The sequence below is a fragment of the Benincasa hispida genome, chromosome 6 (assembly GCF_009727055.1).
Source record: "Benincasa hispida cultivar B227 chromosome 6, ASM972705v1, whole genome shotgun sequence".
NCBI lineage: Eukaryota > Viridiplantae > Streptophyta > Magnoliopsida > Cucurbitales > Cucurbitaceae > Benincasa > Benincasa hispida.
Genome location: NC_052354.1, coordinates 16,844,546 through 16,864,564, shown reverse-complemented (window position 1 = coordinate 16,864,564; position 20,019 = coordinate 16,844,546). Strand labels below are relative to the sequence as shown.

General features: G+C 41.3%; 1 non-coding gene across 1 annotated transcript; it reads left to right on the top strand.

Moving 5' to 3' along the window:
- The first annotated feature begins 2,148 nt into the window (after window positions 1-2,148).
- TRNAD-AUC lies at window positions 2,149-2,220 on the top strand. Its single transcript has one exon. It is a non-coding gene; the product is annotated as a tRNA-Asp (tRNA).
- Window positions 2,221-20,019: the final 17,799 nt, after the last annotated feature.

Here is a 20,019-nt window from a genome sequence, read left to right as displayed (position 1 = left end):
CACAACTTCACAGTTATTCATTTATTTGTTTATTTATTTGTTTGTTGACGCATTTTACTTTTTAAACACAACGCATTATTATTTTGTTTTTGGTCGCGTGTATCACATCAATATCGCATCTAGCATCGTAATCGCTGTGGTCGACCTCAGATCACTCTGAGAAACTTGCGGTGGAATTATATTTGGTTCCAATGCAAGAAAACTTGTGACACATACATACTACATGAACGCATACTACGAGCGCATTTGAGCAGCATCACATACAGCATTATAAAGCGTAGTATCGCATATATTATCGAGAAGCGTGATTAAGCAATGCATTTACGTCCGCCGCAATTCAAACCCAACAAGTTTGGTAATTTTAGTGCTGAATATTTTTGTGATATTTTGTAGGAAAGATTTTTGGCGTACAGTCTGCATAAGCGAAGAGCAAGCTAGCGGTGCATGAACATAGGAACGGAGCCAGAATTCAACGCCGATGCAGAAATCGAGAAAACCTTTCGCAGAAGAGCACGTCAAAACCGTACTAGGCATAGAAGAAATATGGCGAACAACAACGAGAGGCCCAAAGGGAATCGGGGAATGAATGGCCGCCACAAGACCTAGTCTTGCTAGCCGCTGACCGTAACATTCCCATGAGGAACTATGTGGCACCTAATTTATACGACTTCTCGCCGGGTATCGCAAGGCCTATAGTAGAGGAGAACGCCAGATTCGAAATTAAGCCTGTCATGCTCCAAATGATTCAGAATGCGGGTCAGTTTGGAGGTTTGCAAGGAGAGGACCCACATGCACATCTGACCAGTTTTGTAGAGATGTGCAACACATTCTCCATTCTTGGCGTGACTCCAGAAGGCATCAGACTATATCTTTTTCCATACACACTTAGAGACGAAGCAAAGAGGTGGGCTTATTCGTTGGAGCCTGATAACTTGTAGAAATATAAGTTATTTATGCTATTTTATTTAGATTATGCAACAAAAAAATGGAAAAGTTGCATCGATAGTATAAGAATTGGCTTAGAAATATGAAAATTATAAAGTGTCGTGAACACACCCACTAACCCCATTGCGATGGCGAAATAGAATGTCCAAGTCTTTGTTTTACAGGAAATAGGTCACTGCATACATTAATTGCTCAAGGACAAAATGTACAACGCATCTACATAACATGCACCAATCGATCTAGAACGAAAAATGATAAACACAATTGAAGCACATGCAACGATCGATCATGGATTCAAGCAATCATCGCATTTCTACCGCATGCGGCAATCAATAAAAGATCAAAACAACTACACTGTATGCGATGATCGGTCGAAGATGTGAAGAGCAACGCATTTGTAGGACTTCTCGTGTACAGCTTTCTATTGTACGATTCTGACAGATTAATCGTAAAGCAGAGAGGACTTTTCCATTACGCCATGGTAGGAATTATCAGAATTACATAGTGGGACCACCAATACAAGAGCCAAGGTCTATAAATAGCTTCATTGAATTCATTACAAGGGAGGCTGGTCTGAAGAGACTTTACAGAGAAAATCTAGAAGAACGATGAGACAAGGCTGAAAGGTGAGTCTCTGAGCAAGAAATTCTTTCCATTCCCAAAGAAGAAGCTCTGTGCAAGAGGTCACTTCTACCGAGAAAGCAAGCCTGAGAGGGAAGCTTTCCACTCCATCTCATCCACATGCCGACAAGCACAACGTCTCCGATCGGGATATGTGTTAAGACATTGACACTCTTTCCGTATTTGTTTCTATTCTTTCATTCATCTACTTTGTTCATATTTTTTTAATCTTTCATTCACAAATCATGTATCAAACACTGATCTTTAGATTTAAATATCATTATCGTCATCATTATCATCTCTCTGTTCCTTTCCATACATTTATCATCCATTTTCTCCATCTTGTGTCCTTAATCCTCTGGGTAAAAGGGAAGGATTAAACGAGTGAGTTAATCCTTATTAAGGTAATCGGGTGAGTTTAGCTAAAGCATGCTCGACGGCATCTTCATCTGTGAGAGCAGAAGTGAAGATGTCATTCCGCCTATCGAGAGAAGGTTGGAAGAATGCATTAACTAAAGCAAGAAGTATTTCCAGAGATGGAAACAACCTTGCATTCATTATAAGTTTCACGGGCGGCTGAGGATCGTTGTAGTATAGTGGTGAGTACTCCCGCCTATCACGCGGGCGACCTGGGTTCGATCCCCGGCAACGGCGCCATAAACTTGATGATGAAGATTTATTTCTTTAAGTTTATCTTTAAGCATATGCACAATGATGAATATGAATATGATGATGCTCTATGCGCTCAAGTATTTTGCGATAAAGATATTGTTGCGATACTACGTTCTAAGTATATGCGTTGATGGTAATATGCTTCGTAGTATGCGATGATGTAGTGCATGTCACAATTTTTCTTATGTTGGAACCAAATATAATTCCAACACAAGTTTCTCAAAATGACCTGAGGTCGAACACGGGGATTGTTGTTGTTTAGATGAGATACTAGTGTGGTAAATGCGACTGGTTTATCATAAAGAATAAAGAATTTGGTTTGTGCAGAAAATGTAAATTGCAATGAAAATAAATTGCATTAAAGTAAATTGTGATGATAAAATAAATGACTAAACTACCAATGTTACAGGGTAAGGACTGGCTGCGAAGTTGTACAAAAGAATCTAATGAATGCGGTGACAAGTCTTGTGAATGAATCAGAAAAAGAAAGAGTTGAGGGCGAGGACATCGCAAGTTCGTCAATCCTGTTAAGGACGCAACTGAGGTTCCACTTTCCCTTGGCTTACACCTTTCAGTGATTGGCCGCGTTCCCTTACGTTTATGGTGAAACAGGGATGGACGTAATGAACACAAGGTTGTTTCCATCTCTAGAAATACTTCTCGCTTTAGTTAACGCCTTCTTCCAACCTTTTCTCGATAGTTGGAATAACATCTTCACTTCTGCTCTCACAGGTGAAGATGCCGTCGAGCATGCTTTAGCTAAACTCACCCGATTACCTTAACAAGGATTAACTCACTTGCTTAATTCTTCCCCTTTACCCAGGGGATTAAGGACACAAGACAGAAAAAATGAATGATAAATGTATGAAAAGGAACAGAGAGATGATAATGATGACGATAATGATATTTAAATCTGAAGATCAGTGTTTGATACATGATTTGTGAATGAAAGATTAAAGAAAGATGAACACAGTAGATGAATGAAAGAATAGAAACAAATACGGAAAGAGTGTCAACGTCTTGACATAGATCCCGATCGAAGATGTTGTGCTTGTCGGCGTGTGGATGAGATGGAGTGAAAAGCTTCCCTCTCAAGCTTGCTTTCCCGGTAGAAGTGACCTCTTGTACAGAGCTTCTTCTTCGGGAATGGAAAGAATATCTTGCTCATAGACTCATCTTTCAGCCTTGTCTCGTCATTCTCCCAGATTTTCTCTATAAAGTCTCTTCAGACCAGCCTCTCTTGTAATGAATTCTAGGAAGCTATTTATAGACCTTGGCTCTTGTATTGGTGGTCCCACTGTGTAATTCTGATAATTCATGCCATGGCGTAATGGAAAAGTTCTCTTTGCTGCACGATCAATCTGTCAGAATCGTACAACAGAAAGCTGTACACGTCAGAAGTCCGGCGAATGTGTTGCTCTTCACATCTTCAATCGATCGCTGTATGCAGTGTAGTTATTTTGATCTTTTGTTGATCGCCGCATGTGGTGGAAATTTGTTGATCGCTTGAATCCATGATCGATCGTCGCATACGCTTCAATTGCGTTGATCATTTTTCATTCTAGATCGATTGGCGCATGTTGTGTAGATGCGTTGTACATTTTGTCCTTGAGCAATTAACGCATGCGGTGACCTATTTCTTGCAAAACAAAGACTTGGACATTCCATTTCGCCATCGCAATGGGGTTAGTGGGTGTGTTCACGACACTTTATAATTTTCGTATTTCTAAGCCAATTCTTATACTATCGACGCAACTTTTCCTTCTTTTTGCCACATAATCTAAATAAAACAGCATAAATAACTTGTATTTCTACAAGTTATCAGAGCCAAATGAGATAAATTCATGGGATGAGTTGGTTTAAAGATTTATGAAGAAATTCTTCCCTCCCACTGTCAATGCAAGAAGACGATGGGAAGTGCTAAATTTTGAGCAAACAGAAAATGAAACTCTGAGCACCGCATGGGTGCGATTTCGACGATTGGTGAAAAATGTTCGCATATTGGGATTCCCGATTGCGCCCTCATGGATACTTTTTATAATGGCCTAGACAGAGCAACACAAGCAGTTGCAGACGCCTTCGCGGCAGGAGGGTTTATGGATAAAATATATACTGAAGCAAAAGTCATTCTAGATCACATCATGCGAAATACGGATAACTGTGTTGATGATGGTTATAGAGGGAGAGGAACAGAACGAAGGAAAACAGAGAGCGCCATTGTACCAGTGGATAAAATGACCACACTTGCCACCCAGATGGCCGTAACCACCTTGCTCCTCCAAACAATGGCTATAAATCAAGGAACTCTCTCTCAGGGTGTAGTGCAAGCCAATGCATTAATGCAAGTGGCAGCAGTAAGCTGTATACAATGTGGAGGGAGTCATTAAGTGGAAGTCTTTCCATCAAATCAGCAGTCAGTATACTCTATCCATAACAACCCATTCAGTAACAAGAACAACCCAGATTGGAGGAATCATCCCAACTTTAGTAGGGGAGGAAACAACGACCAAGGAGGCCAGAGAAATATGCAGACCAATCATTCCGGGAATAAAGGAAATCCTCCAGGTTTTCACCACCAGGGTCAAGGTCAGAGTAATTATCAAAACAGGCAATTGCACAACCAACCCTATTCATCTAACACCTCATCCAATTCGTCATCCTTGGAAGCACTACTCAAACAATACATAGAAAAGAATGATGCGATCATGCAATCGCAAACATCTTCCATCAAGACTTTGGAGGTACAGGTCGGGTAGCTTGCGGCCGAACTTAGAAACAAAACACCTGGAATGCTGCCCAGTAACTCAGAATCACCTAGACCAAGTGGGATGGAGCAATGTCAAGAGGTGACATTGGGCAGGCAAGCCTGATCGCCTGCGGGGATGCGTTTGCGGTAACATTGAAAACCCATTTTAAACAGCATCCATATCAACTATCTTTACTGCTTTACTACCACTTTATAATTGCTTTATTGAATTAGTTTCCCTGCCTATTTGAATTAATTTCCATTTCAATCTCTGATTGTGTTGATTTTAATTTACTATTGAATGAATGATTTAAGTGAACATCGCAATGTCTTATCATTATGGTTTTGGGATAAGCGTTGCGATGTTAGTGATACAATGCAATGTTAGGTATGCATTATGTTGACGGGTGTATCTTGTGTTAAAAGATATATATTGCGCCTGTCCTCCAAATATGCATTGTGTTGATGGATGTGTTGTGTTAATAGATATACATTGCGCCCATCCTCTAAATATGCATTATGTTGACGGATGTGTTGCGTTAATAGGTATACATTGCACCCATCCTCCGAAAATAATAAATAAAAAAATGATAAAATATTCGCGAAGAAGGTAATTGAACGATCGTTTAAGCTCCTAAGGTGAATTATTACATAGCAGACGAAAGGATGTCCTTTCCTGCTATGTCATAAGGGGGAGGGGCGCAACCAGTTTTTTGGATTACCAAAGCCTGCCAGCGCACTACTGATTGCGTTGGGCCCATCAAGGCCCAACCTATAAACCCCTCACCTTCCTCCCCCCTATCCTTGTTTGGAGTTCATTTGCATTCTCTTCGCGAAAACGCTACAAAAAACCTTTGCATACTGATAACGGGCAGAAATGCACGTTATCATAGTGCTAAATTCTTAAACAATATTGGGTTGCATTGATAAAATATGTTAAATTGCATCCAAAAAGCATTAAGTTTATTATATTGCAGTCGCATGCGTTCATTGCATTATAACAGTTGATTTTTGTATTTTTGTGTAGAATATGCGATGACCCAAGGCGAAAATTGAGATCATAGGAAATCAGTGGTCGAGTGTAACATTATCGTAAGGCTGTGCGGTGATCGTGTTCGCAAATATTCACTCGAGAAGGATTGCCACAACTTGGTCAGTGCAACATGGTGGGCGCATCTGGGTGAAAGGCTAATTAATCGCGATGGGATAGAAAGCTGATGATAGTCGAATCCGAATTAAGTTGATAGTCGATTAACGATAATAAGTACATTCAGCTTTTCGGTGACAAATATTCGGTGCATCAGTCAGGGAATTAAAGCCGTCCCATCGGTGCAATCATGAGAAAGAAGCCACCGTTCACCTTGGATGTTCTATAAATACCAGAGGCAATCTTCAAAAAATCGGTTCAGCAGTTCGAAATTTCATACTTCAGTTTGCACGTCTTTGTTCATAGTTTTCCTTTCGTTTTAAGGCGAACGCGAGAGAGGAAGGTGGTGCTGAAAGATCGTTTCGATAAGCTTGGGAGAGCATNGAAAATTGAGATCATAGGAAATCAGTGGTCGAGTGTAACATTATCGTAAGGCTGTGCGGTGATCGTGTTCGCAAATATTCACTCGAGAAGGATTGGCAGTTCGAAATTTCATACTTCAGTTCGCACGTCTTTGTTCATAGTTTTCCTTTCGTTTTAAGGCGGACGCGAGAGAGGAAGGTGGTGCTGAAAGATCGTTTCGATAAGCTTGGGAGAGCATTGGAAGCTGCCAGAACAGAGGGAGGGCCGATGCCTACGGAAACAAGAACATCTTTGAAACCGAATAGAGATTGACAGTGTAAAAGCCTCGGGCAACAAGGAATTGCTACCAGGCTCTCTACCTTTATCTTTTCATTGTTATTTTGTATTCAAACTCATTTATAAAAATGGAATTTCTTTCTCTATATCTGTTCACTCTTTGTTATTTACGCATGAGTAACTAAATCAGTTGAATGGGTTGAGAAGCATTTAGCTAGCAGAACTAGGGAATCTTCATTCTTTGCGATTATCTTGTATTATGTATGCTTCATTCGTCCATTAGAGATACTCAGAAGGGTAGTCTAAGGACCGGATCCAGGCTTGGGAAGGTCAGGTTAGAATCTAGGCTCAGGAGAGTCAGATTAGAACGCATAATCAAAAGATAAGAGCTTAGGAATAAACACTATTTGTTATCAACGCATCACATGCATCCTAGAGATAGGATATGATTGTATGCGGTCACCTTGCCTTTATGCATTTTACATCATCACATAGGAAAAGAGTAGAGACTTAGGGATAAGCTCTATGGACAATTTTGCATTCAACACATGCGTCCTAGACTTAGGAGCATCGAATTTGCATTGAAAAATGACTTACTATGCATGGTTGTAGCATGATCGCATAGTTTGATGCATTCCCAAATAACGCTAGCTAAAGATCTTCTCAACCCATTCATTTGTATACTCGATGCATCTACCACACAACTAAAATTTCTCAAATCCGCCGCTTTAGTTTATTTTTCATTAACGCAATCAACAACAAACCCACAATTAATTGAGTTACAGGTTACCACAAGGTTTTCATAGAAATTACCATCAAAACCTATTTTCACAAGTCCCTGAGTTCAACCCTGGACTTACCAGGAAACTCAGTGGAATTTACACTTGGATTCCGCTGAGGAAACTTGAGTGCACAACGAAATTTCACCATCATATATCATCCATAATTTCACTTCATAAAAATAAGCATAAAGTTTTTGATGCCGTTGCCGGGGACTTCGGCAAAATAGTTTGCTAACGGTAATTTTTTTATTTCTTTGTAGACTCTCAATCTCTGGCGAATTACGACCCGAAGATTAAGAGAACGTTTAGACGGAGACTAAAAAACCGCCAACATCAACCACAATAAGATAAAGAAGAGATGGCGGTGCTGCCTGGAAATGGAGCACCAAATGATAATAATGTCATGGTGAATCCAATCCTGCTGGCAAACGATCGCAATAGACCCATTAGGGACTATGCATCACCCAACCTCTATGATTTCTCTCCAGGAATCATGAGGTCTGCCCTCGATGGAAGCCGATTCTAATTGAAGCCGGTGATGCTACAGATGATCCATACTACAGGACAATTCGGAGGAAGGTGTGGCGAGGACCCGCATGCCCACCTCCGAAGCTTTATTGAAATCTGTAATACTTTTGTGTTCCTGAACATCTCTGTCGAAGAAGTTCGACTAACTTTGTTCCCATTTTCTCTTTGTGATCAGGCTAGAAAATAGGCATATTCTCTCGAGTCGGGAGAGATCACTTCATGAGAATAGGTCGTGGAAAAGTTTAAGAAGAAGCATAGCCAGATAGCTCCCATTGTGGCTGAACCTGAAATTGCGGTGATGCAAGAAGAAGAAAGAGAAAAAGAAGCAGTAGAACTAGAGGTTGCATCAACCTCAAAGCCAACTGAGACGGGAATCGTGAAAGTGCAGTTACCCCCTTTCCCACAGAGACTAAGGAAGAAAAAAACAAAGAGGTACAGTACCAACGCTTTCTGTCTATGTTAAAACAATTACATATTAATATTCCTTTTAGTGAAGCGATTGAGGAAATGCCTGCCTACGCAAAGTTTCTGAAGGATATGGTAACTAAGAAGAGGGGAGCTGGTAAGTTTTCCACGGTGGTGCTAACTCAAAGTTCAAAATCAATCATTCCACCGAAGATGAGCGATCCTGGGAGCTTTACTATTTCTTGCTCCATAAGAGGACTGTACATCGGGCAAGCTCTGTGTGACCTAGAAGCCAGCATAAATTTGATGCCTCTGTCAATCTTTAGGCAGCTAAATGTGGGGCAACTTGTGCATACAACGGTGACTCTCCAATTGGCTGATAGATCTCTAGTGCATCCAGAAGGAAAGGTGAAGGATGTGCTGATAACCATTGATAAATTTATCCTACCAGTCGACTTCATCATATTGGATTACGAGGCCGACAAAGATGTGCCCATCATTCTGGGGTGACCATTTTTATCAATAGGTCATGCTTAGATTGATGTGCATAGAGGGGAAATCACCTTGAGTATCAACGGACAAAAGTTCATGTTTAACATAATCCGTGCCATGAAGTTTCCGGATGAAGAAGACCTGCATGACTCAAATGATGACCAGAATTCGACTGAAGAAGAAAAGTTTGATGAACAGAATGAAGAAGAGGATGCCAGCGCATTTGTTGCTGTCTGTACTTTGATCATGACAAAAACAAACAAGGAAGAGGAGAAGATTGCAAATCAAGAAGAAGAGCCAACAGAAAAAGAAGAAAGAAAAACAACGCAACCATCCCTACTAGAACTACCTACACTGAAGTTAATGACCCTACCAAATCATTTAAAGTATGCATTTTTAGGGCAGAATGAGAAGCTGCCTGTTATTATTTCCTCTAAGTTGAATGAAGACCAGGAGAATGCACTGATGAACATTCTAAGGAAACATGTGCGAGCAATTGGCTGGACGCTCGCCGACATCAGAAGAATTAGCCCAACGTACTGTATGCACCGCATTCGTCTTGAAGAGGACTACAAAGCAACGATCGAACATCAACACAGACTCAACCCTACGATGAAAGAGGTCGTTAAGAAGAAGATCATTAAATTGTTAGATGCGGGCATTATCTATCCTATAGCAGATAGCACGTGGGTCAGCCCCTTGTAGTGTGTGCCGAAAAAGGGCGGCATGACGGTAGTCCCGAATGAAAACAATGAATTAATACCACAAAGGATTGTCACTGGTGGCGCATTTGCATGGATTACCGCAAGCTGAATACGACCACAAAGAAAGATCATTTCCCTTCTGCCGTTCATTGACCAAATGCTAGATCGTCTAGCTGGAAATGACTTTTAGTGCTTCTGGATGGTTTATGCGGTACAACCAGATTATGTGATAGCTCCAGAAAACCAAGACAAGACCATATTCACCTGCCCATATGGGACATTTGCTTTTTGCCGCATGCCATTTGGCCTCTGCAATGTGCCAAGCACGTTCCAAAGGTGTATGATGGCCATCTTTTTAGACTATCTCGAGGACTCTGTTGAAATATTTATGGACGACTTCTCTGTTTATGGGAACACCTATGAAGTCTATCTAGCCAACTTGGAGAAGATACTGAAGAGATGCGAAGAGACGAATCTAGTGCTTAATTGGGAAAAATGCCATTTCATGGTAAAAGAGGGCATAGTGTTGGGGCACAAGGTTTCCAGGGATAGGTTGGAGGTGGACAAAGCAAAAATCAAAGCAATCGAAAAACTTCCACCTCCAACAAGCGTGAAGGCTGTACGAAGCTTCTTGGGGCACGCTGGATTCTACAGACACTTTGTAAAGATTTTTCGAAAATAACACGACCACTGAGTGTGTTGTTAGAGGCCGACAAAAAATTTGAATTTGACAACAAGTGCCTCAATGCATTCAGAGTTTTGAAGAATGCGCTAATTACCGCACCCGTGTTGATTGCACCTGACTGGAAACTTCCTTTTGAAATTATATGCGATGCAAGCGAGTATGCGATGGGAGCAACTCTGGCACAAAAGAGAAAAACAATTTTGCATCCCATCACATATGCGAGTAAAACATTAAACCCTGCTCAGACAAATTACACCACCACAGAGAAAAAGCTTTTGGCAGTAATTTTTGCGTTGGAAAAATTTCGGGCATATTTGTTAGGAACAAAGGTACTCATCCAAACTGATCATTCGACAATAAAGTACTTAATGAAAAAGAAGGACGCAAAGCCAAGATTGATCAGATGGGTTCTCCTTCTTCAAGAATTTGACATAGAAATAATTGACTAGAAGGGGACAGAGAACCAAGTTGTGGATCACTTGACTAGACTGGAAAATCCTGAGGTTGACCGCAATGAGCTTTAGGTGAGTGCGGTGTTCCCGGATGAGCAGTTGTTCCATATTGTAGATTTGCCCTAGTATACAGACATAGTCAATTATTTGTTTTGCGAGCAATTTCCTGAAGATTACACCTACCACCAACAGAAGAAGCTCAAACATGAATGTAGACATTATTATTGGGATGAGCCGAATCTGTATAAAAGAGGGGCAGACCAGATTTTTCGATTATGCGTACCAAATACTGCTCAACAACGCATATTATCGCAATGTCACAACTCACCATATGGTGGGCACTTTGGAGGACAGCGCACCACAGCCAAAGTTTTACAGAGTGGATTCTTTTGGCCTACATTGTTCAAGGATATAGCTGACTACGCAATGAAGTGTGATCAGTGCCAACACACAGGTAACATTTCATGGAAACATGCAATGCAAATGAACACCATCTTGGAGCTTGAATTGTTCGACGTATGAGGGATTGATTTCATAGGACCATTCCTTCCCTCGAATGGTAAGCATTATATTTTATTAGTCGTCGATTATGTATCCAAGTGGGTAGAGGCAGTGGCGTGTGCCGTAAGCGATGCGGCGGTAGTCTTTCAATTTTTAAAGAAGAACATTTTCACTCATTTTGGCACTCCCCGTGCCATCATAAGTGATGAGGGGTCACACTTTGTTAATCATACTATTAAGAAGCTGTTGCACAAATACAACTTCTCCACAAAGTGGCCACAGCATACCATCCGTAGACGAATGGTCAGGCCAAGGTGTCCAATCGAGAAATTAAGCTGATACTTGAAAAGGTAGTAAAGCCTTCACGAACAGATTGGGCAACAAAGTTTGACGATGCGTTATGGGAATATCGGACTGTATTTAAAACACCCATAGGTATGTCCCTATATGCATTAGTATTTGGTAAGATGTGTCATTTGCCTTTGGAGTTGGAATATAAGGCATTGTGGGCGGTAAAGAAGCTGAACTTTAATTTGAAGAAAGCAGAAGAAGCATGAAAAATGCAACTAGTCGAGCTAGAAGAATGGAGGATTAACGCATATGAAAATGCGAAGATTTATAAAGAGCGCACCAAGCGCTGGCATGACAAACGCATATGCGGTAAGAATCTCCAAGTCTCGCAAAAGGTCTTACTCTTCAACTCATGTCTGCAACTCTTTTCGGGAAAATTAAAATCATGTTGGTCTGGACCCTTCATCATTAAAGAAATATTCCAACATGGTGCAGTGGAGCTGATCACCAAGGATGGAAGCCATACATTTAAGGTTAATGGACAACGAGTTAAGACATATTGTGGAGGTAATTTCCAGCCAGAAAAGATCTCCGTGAAGCTGAAAAACCTAGAACACCCTTTGTTTGATTTCTGAACTCTCATTCCTTCGTCACTTTAATCATTAGTTATCTATATGCATTTTTACTTCTCTAAAAAAAAAAAAAACTTGTTGTTTTGTTTAAAATCATTTGACCCTCTCTTTATCTGTTTACAACGATTAAGGCACAGGATTGCGGAGATGTTACATGAAGCAGCAAATTATCTCACTCGATCACCGCAATCCAAAGCAGAGAGATCGCCGCAAAGATGGGTGTGTCAAATACAAAATGCAGGCGACAACGCAAATTTGGGGGTGTATTCTTCCTTATCCTTATTTCAAATTTGGCGCTATCGCATCGTATGTTAATTTTTAAGCTTTATCACCTATCCTCTTTGATTACCGCAATCATTTGACATAGATAAATTTAGTAAATCGCCACATGCTGTTTCTTTGCCAAGTATGATTTCAATGATGAAAAATATGCTTCTATTTCTTTCATATATACTAGAGTCATCTTAACTTTCAGATAGTCACCTCATAAAATATTTTTAGAAGTTAGGTGTTTGCTAGCTTTCTTTCAAACTCTCTTTACGAAACTTTCTAAGAACATCGCATGACTTATTTCAATCTTTTGGCAATGAGGACATTGCCACATTTTAAATTTAGGGTTGAGGTATTTATTTTCAATATTGCTATTTTGAAAAAAAAAAAGAGAAAAAGGGAAAGTTTTGAGAATAACAACTCCACTGTCAATGCAATGGGGAAACCCATGTTGATAAGAGTTAAGTTGTGAAAGGCACTTACCTGTAGTTGAATGTCCGCATGACACACGTAGGGGCAAGCCAAAACGAAAGTAAGTAACTAGGATGAGCGCATAAATAAATGACCGCAACTCCACTGCCAAAAAGGTATGAGTTTAGTCTGAGAAAGAGCACATTGCTTGTAGTTGGATGTTCGCATGACACACGTGGAGGCAAGCCAAAACGAAGGCAAGGCAATTGGATCAGCGCAAGGTCAGAGAAAAAAATAATAATGCCAAGAAATATGCAAGGATAAAATCATTTGACACCCCGGTGGAAATTTTTCTTTTTGAAATAAATCATGTGATGTTCCGGAAATTAGTAAAGTCCTTTTGAAGGTTAAGCTTGTAGTCCCTAGGTCTTAAAAATATTTCAAGAAGAGACTTGAATAAGGCTTAAGGAAACTTTGGTATATAGGATTTAAACGAAGTATCCTTGAGAAATCTAGGAAAAGAACATTGCGGTTGATTTGCTAAAGGAAATCTTTAGCTTATGCTTGAGGACAAGCATTGTTTAAATTTGGGGGTGTGATAACGGACAGAAATGCACGTTATCATAGTGCTAAGTTCTTAAACAATGTTGGGTTGCGTTGATAAAATATGTTAAATTGCGTCCAAAAAGCATTAAGTTTATTATATTGCGGACGCATGCGCTCATGACATTAGAACAATTGATTTTTGTATTTTTGTGCAAAATATGCGCTGATACAAGGCGGAAATTGCGATAATAGGAAATCATTGGTCGAGAGCAGCATTACTGCAAAGCTTTGCGGTGATCGTGTTCGCAAATATTCGCCCGAGAAGTATTGACGCAACTTGGTCAGCACAACATGGTGGGCGCATCTGGGTGGAAGGCTAATTAATCGCGATGGGACAAAAAGCTGATGATAGTCGAATCCGAATTAAGTTGACAGCCGATTAACGATAACAAGTACATTCAACTTTTCGGTGATAAATATTTGGCACATTAGTCAAGGGAATTAAAGCTCTCCCATCGGTGCAATCATGAGAGAGAAGTCGCTGTTCACCTTGGATGTTCTATAAATACCAGAGGCAACCTTCAGAAAAGTGGTTCAACAGTTCAAAATTTCGTACTTTAGTTCGCACGTCTTTGTTCATAGTTTTCCATTCATTTTAAGGCAGACGAGAGAGAGAAAGGTGTTGCTGATAGATCGTTCCGATAAGCTTGAGAGAGTGCCAGAAGCTGCTAGAATAGAGGGAGGGCCGACGCCTGCAGAAGCAGGAACATCTCTGGAACCGAATAGAGATTGACATTGTAAAAGCCTCAGGCCGCAAGGAATTGCTACTAGGCTCTCTACCTTTATCTTCCATTGTTATTTTGTATTCAAACTCATTTATAAAAATGGAATTTCCTTCTCTATATCTGTTCACTCTCTATTATTTACGCATGAGTAGCTAAATCAGTTGTATGGGTTGAGAAGTATTTAGCTAGCACAACTAGGGACATTCTATGCGATTATCTTGTATTATGTATGCTTCGTCCATTAGAAATACTCAGGAGGGTAGTCTAAGGACAAGATCTAGGCTTGGAAGGGTCAGGTTAGAATCTAGGCTCGGGAGAGTTAGATTAGAACGTATAATTAAGAGATAGAAGCTTAAGAATAAGCACTGTTTATTATCAATTCATCACATGCATCCTAGAGATAGGATATGATTGTATGCGGTCACCTTGCCTTTATGCATTTTGCATCATCGCGTAAGAAAAGAGTAGAGACTTAGGGATAAGCTTATATGGATACTTTTGCATTCAACACACGTGTCCTAGACTTAGGAGCATCACATTTGCATTGGAAAATGACTTGCTGTGCATGGTTGTAGCATGATCGCATAGTTTGATGCATTCCCAAGTAACGCTAGCTAAAGATCTTCTCAACCCATTCATCCGCATACTCAGTGCATCTATCACACAACTAACTTTTCTCAAAACCGCTGCATTTGTTTATTTTTCATTAACGCAATCAACAACAAACCCATAATTAATTGAGTTATCGGTTACCGTAATATTTTCATAAAAATTACCATCGCAACCTATTTTCACAAGTCCCTGTATTCGATCCTGGACTTACCAAAAAACTCAGTGGAATTTACACTTGGATTCCGCTGAGGAAAATTGAGTGCACAATGCAATTTCACCATCGCATATCATCCATAATTTCATTTCATAACAATAAGCATCACATACCTCGACCGCCATCTGTACTTTCTTCCGAGAAAAGAAAAATCACCACTATCTTCTTTCCCTTTACCAAACTCATGGCTGGATAGTCGTCACATTCTTCATCTCAACCATCATCCCCTTCCGTAGTCCCTGTCACAGCACGGGAGGCGGCTTCCCTCGCTGCCAGCCACTGCCTCGCTGGCCAACCCAACCAACTCCCAGAATCGCCAGAAAACCCATGCGAAAACCCTCAGTATCTGCAACACCGTCTACCCGTCGAAAGAGGCCGAGCACGGAGAGTGGCCCTACCACCAGATTTGAGATGGCGCTCCCATTACCTACAACCGAGAGTGAGAAAAAGAGAAAAGGTGATAAGAAGGTGTTAGAAGCATCTTGAGTTATTTGAAGAAGGACGGGGGGTTGTCGGAGGTAGGAGTAGTATACCAACCCCTGCCGTTAGAGGCGGAGTTAGTTTCGGTTTCGCGGAGGATGACCCTCACCATCTTAGATCCTAAGGAGACTTCCCCAACAGACTCCTATGAAGAACCCATTAGGGTATTTTTAGAGGTTATGGGGGCAAAGAGGTGGACGGAGCAGTCCGAAGAAGCGGAGAAGGAGGAGAGAAGAATCGATGAGAAACGGCAGAGGAAGATGAAGTTACCCGGTTGGAGAAAGAAAAGAAGGAAATGAGGAGGAGTGAAAGAAGACAACGTAGGCGAGAAGAGAAGCGCTTGGAAAAAGAGGAAGAACGAAGGAAAAGGGCAGAAAGCACGAACTTTGATGGAGAATCAACCACCGCAAGGGTAAAAGTGGGAGTGTCAGCGCAATTTGAACCAGCAACGTAACAACAAACCTCATGGCAACATTCATGATTAATTGTGTCGAAGGCTCAACTCCACGGTTTGAATGACAAGGAAGACCCTAACATCTCCTCGCTGATGCGGCGTCGCAAAAAGATTGCGCCGAAAGGGTTCACAAGAGACCCAACAATCCATGATGCATAGAGAAGGAGAAGGAAGAAAGAAGAAGGAAATTAGAGGAGAAGGAAGAAAAAATGGCAAGGGCACGCCAAATCATCGCCTCGGCCGATTTGGCCAGACGACTTCATGATGTGAAGGTTCGCCTTGCCAACGCAAGGGTAGAAGAAGAAGATAAGAGAAGGCTCGAGGATGAGCAGCGCATTGTGCTCGCCTCCGAACCGTTTGAAAAAGAAATGCGAGAAGCAGAGGAAGCGGACAAGAAAGAAAAGGAGAAAAAAGAGTTGCGTCGCAAAGCCAACATTCAGTGCACCAGAGAGTTAAAAATAAAAGAAAAGGAAGAGTGGGAAAAGGAAAAGCAAGACAGTGCAAGGAACGAGAATTCATTGAACGAAAAAAATCATGCCTTGTGTCCACTCAAGAAAAAGGAAAAGCGAAGGTGGAAGGCAGTGAGCTTTTGCCGGCCAGGAGGCGCCCAAAAACCACGAAGGAAAACAATGATTTATTGATGGAAATGGGCTTCTTTCTTGTGCCGGTCCCACTACCAGATCTTGTCATCAGTATTGTGGTGGAGCATGGGTGGGAAACTTTCTGCCAATGCCATCCATAGTCATTCCAGCGGTAGTGAGGGCCTTTTACCACGGCCAACTCCATGACATCGAAGATGCGGTGATCATTGACGGGAGGGTAGTTCCATTCAGTGCGAAGGACATCAATCAGCTCTACCAGTTGAAGAATTTCCCGGAAGCACCGAGCAACAAATTGATTGATGATACTACCGAAGAGCATATAGAGGATGCACTGAGAGTACTGACGCAACCAGGCACCAAGTGGACGGTATCTTTGACTGGCATTAAAACCCTTGCCTCCAACTGTCTGCCGCCTGAAGCACACCTTTGTGTCTATTTGGTGAAGAGACAGCTTATCCTGACGTTGCATGATAAAACTATTTCAAGGGATAGAGTCATGGCCGTATACTGCATTACGCACGACATTCCAATTGATGTGGCCCAACTTCTTGCGAAGCAAATCAGAGGATATGTAGGCCGCGTCAGGGGCCAATACTTCTTTCCATGGATGATCTCTAGCCTATGCCTATCTGTGGGCGCGAGCATTGAAGAAGAACCCATGCCAGAAGTTCACAGCCTTATCAGCACGAAAATCCTAAGAGTCCTTCTCAAGGATTTGCTGTATTGCCCAGAGCTTCCACCGAAATGGCCCCTCATCAACCTGAATGTGCCGCAACCACCTAGACCCAAGAAATGGCACCACAATGACAAAGGAACGGAAATAATCCAAGGAAGTGCATCACATCAGCAAACCAATTTACCCTTAGAGGATCACTTACCCTTAGTCATCCATCCACCAAGTCCAACCACTGAACCCCTTTCCCCTCTTCCCGAGCATTTTATAAACCTTCTTCTTGCGTCCGAATCCAACCTCACATCCCCAGTAGCTTCCATCAGCCATCCATCTCCACCCCACTTTTCCCCTCAAACATCGCCGTATGTTGATGACCCACACGATTTGGGAGAAGGCCCTTTCGCTTAGCCCCAAACCGATGCAGATGAGACATCGACGGCACCGCCCCCCACTGCATCCATAGCTGCTGCCCTCGAGAACATGTGGGGATTCTTGTCACAAGAATTATCTTCCTTCCACCATACATTGATGGAGTTATGAGAGAGCAACACAGAGCTGCATCAGGCGATGATAAACATTTAACTCAACATCTTTACCCTTTGCCTGAATCAGAGATAGATGGCCGAACGCAACCACGAGTACTTTAATTTCTTGGCCGCATATTTGCATGACCCCGTGGTTTCTCAGCATCTTCAGTAGCCTCTGTTCTTTCAAGAAGCACTGCAAGGAGCTCCTATGCAACAACCTTCTCACCACGAGCCCCCGTCGCAAAGTTAAATTTGGGGGTGTACCACCTTCTCCTATACCATTGTATTCTTCTTCACATTTTTGAATTTTTGCGGTCATTACAATTCTTTTATATAGCTATACCCTTGTATTCTCCTTTACATGCTTAAAATTTTTTGTGTTTGCAATCATTACAATTCTTTGTGTACTTAGACAATTTTTATATACATTGAGTGACTATTCTTTGTCTGTCTTGGCGTTTTTACTTATATCATCTTTTGTCAATTTAATGCGGTATTTCCTTTCTTTTCTTTTGCGTTGTTTATTTGCGCTGCCATGATGAGTATTATGCGTAACCTTAGTGCAATTTCTTTATATATTGCATTTTATGCCTAATACTTAGACAATTCATCGCAATAGTTTCCACTTTACCTTCTCTATCACAAGACACTGTTCAAACCTTCTTTTCAAATTTTGACTAAGTGTTTTGTCTTTTCTGTCCAAAACAACGAAATGAAGACCTTGGGACTCTCTAAATTTGAGGGTGGAAAAGGTCTGAGCAGATGCGATCAAGCGCAAGGGAAACTTTGTTCATATCAAGCAAATGCGTTCTTAAAAAAAAAAATGAAAAAAAAACTCCGCTGCCAGCGCAAGGGAAAATCCCAACCTGATAAGAGTTAAGATGTGAAAGGAACCTGCTCGTAGTTAGATGTTCGAATGACACCTGTGGAAGCAAGATAAAACGAAGGTAGGTTACCAGGATCAACGCAATATATAAAAAAAAGAAGACAACTCCACTGACCAACTAAAGTGAAAAATTGGCTAAGGGTCAAGAGTTGAAGTTGAGCTTGGTACACAACCGAAGTTGGATGTTTGCATGACACCCGTGGGAGCAAGCCAAAACGAAGGGTATAACCATAATCAACGCTCTCTATAGTAAGATGCAAACCAGGCCACTGCATAAAAGGCGCACTTCGTTGTTTTCACAAGAACAGGAAAAACATTCTTTTCAAAACAAGAAGAGAACTTTAAGCAGAGGTTTGTCTTAGGTAAGAAGAAAGTAGAGCATGCTGAAGAAATGTTGAAAAGATAGAAGGAATCAGTAATTTTGAGAAATTATGTAGAGGAGCATTTGGAGTAGCCGATCGACGCAAAGTAAGGATAGGACTTAAGCTGAATTGCCTTAGTAGAGGATATACTTGACGACAAGCATATATCTAAATTTGGGGGTTGATAACTTATAGTAATACAAGTTATTTATACCATCTTATTTAGGATATGCGGCAAAAAGAAGGAAAAAGTTGCGTCGAACCTATAGAAATTGACTTAGAAACGCAAAAGTTGTAAAATTTTGGAAGCACACTGGGTGACCACATTGCGATGGCAAAAAGGGATGTCCAAGTCTTTGTTTGTAGAAAATAGGTATCACCGCATGCGACGATCGCTCGAGGACAAAAAGAGCAACACATTCGCACCGCATGCGACGGTCGATCATGGACGAAATGAGCAACGCATTTGCACCGCATGATACGATTGATCGTGGACAAAAAGATCAATGCATTTTCACCGCATGTGGCGATCGATCGTAGATAAAAAGAGCGATGCCTTCGTGGGTATTTTTGAAATTGTACAGCTTTTCTGTTATATGATCTGACAAATTGAATGTAGAGCAGAGCGGATGTTTCCACCAAGCCTCGGTAGAAAAAGCAACTTTTCAGAGTGGGACCACTGGCGAAGGAGGTGCTAAGGTCTATAAATAGCTACATCAATTCCAAAGAGAGGAGGCTGGTCTGAAGAGACATTCACAGAGAATCCGGGAGATAGACGAGATAAGTCTGAAAGAAAGTCTCGGGAACCAGAAAATCATTCACAATCCCAAAGAGAAGCTCTATGCAAGGATCATTTCTACCTGGGAAACTCTCCTGAGAAGGAAGTTTCCACCTCACTCCTCCTACATGCCGGCAAGCAAATCAACTCTGATCGGGATCCGTGTCAAGACATTGA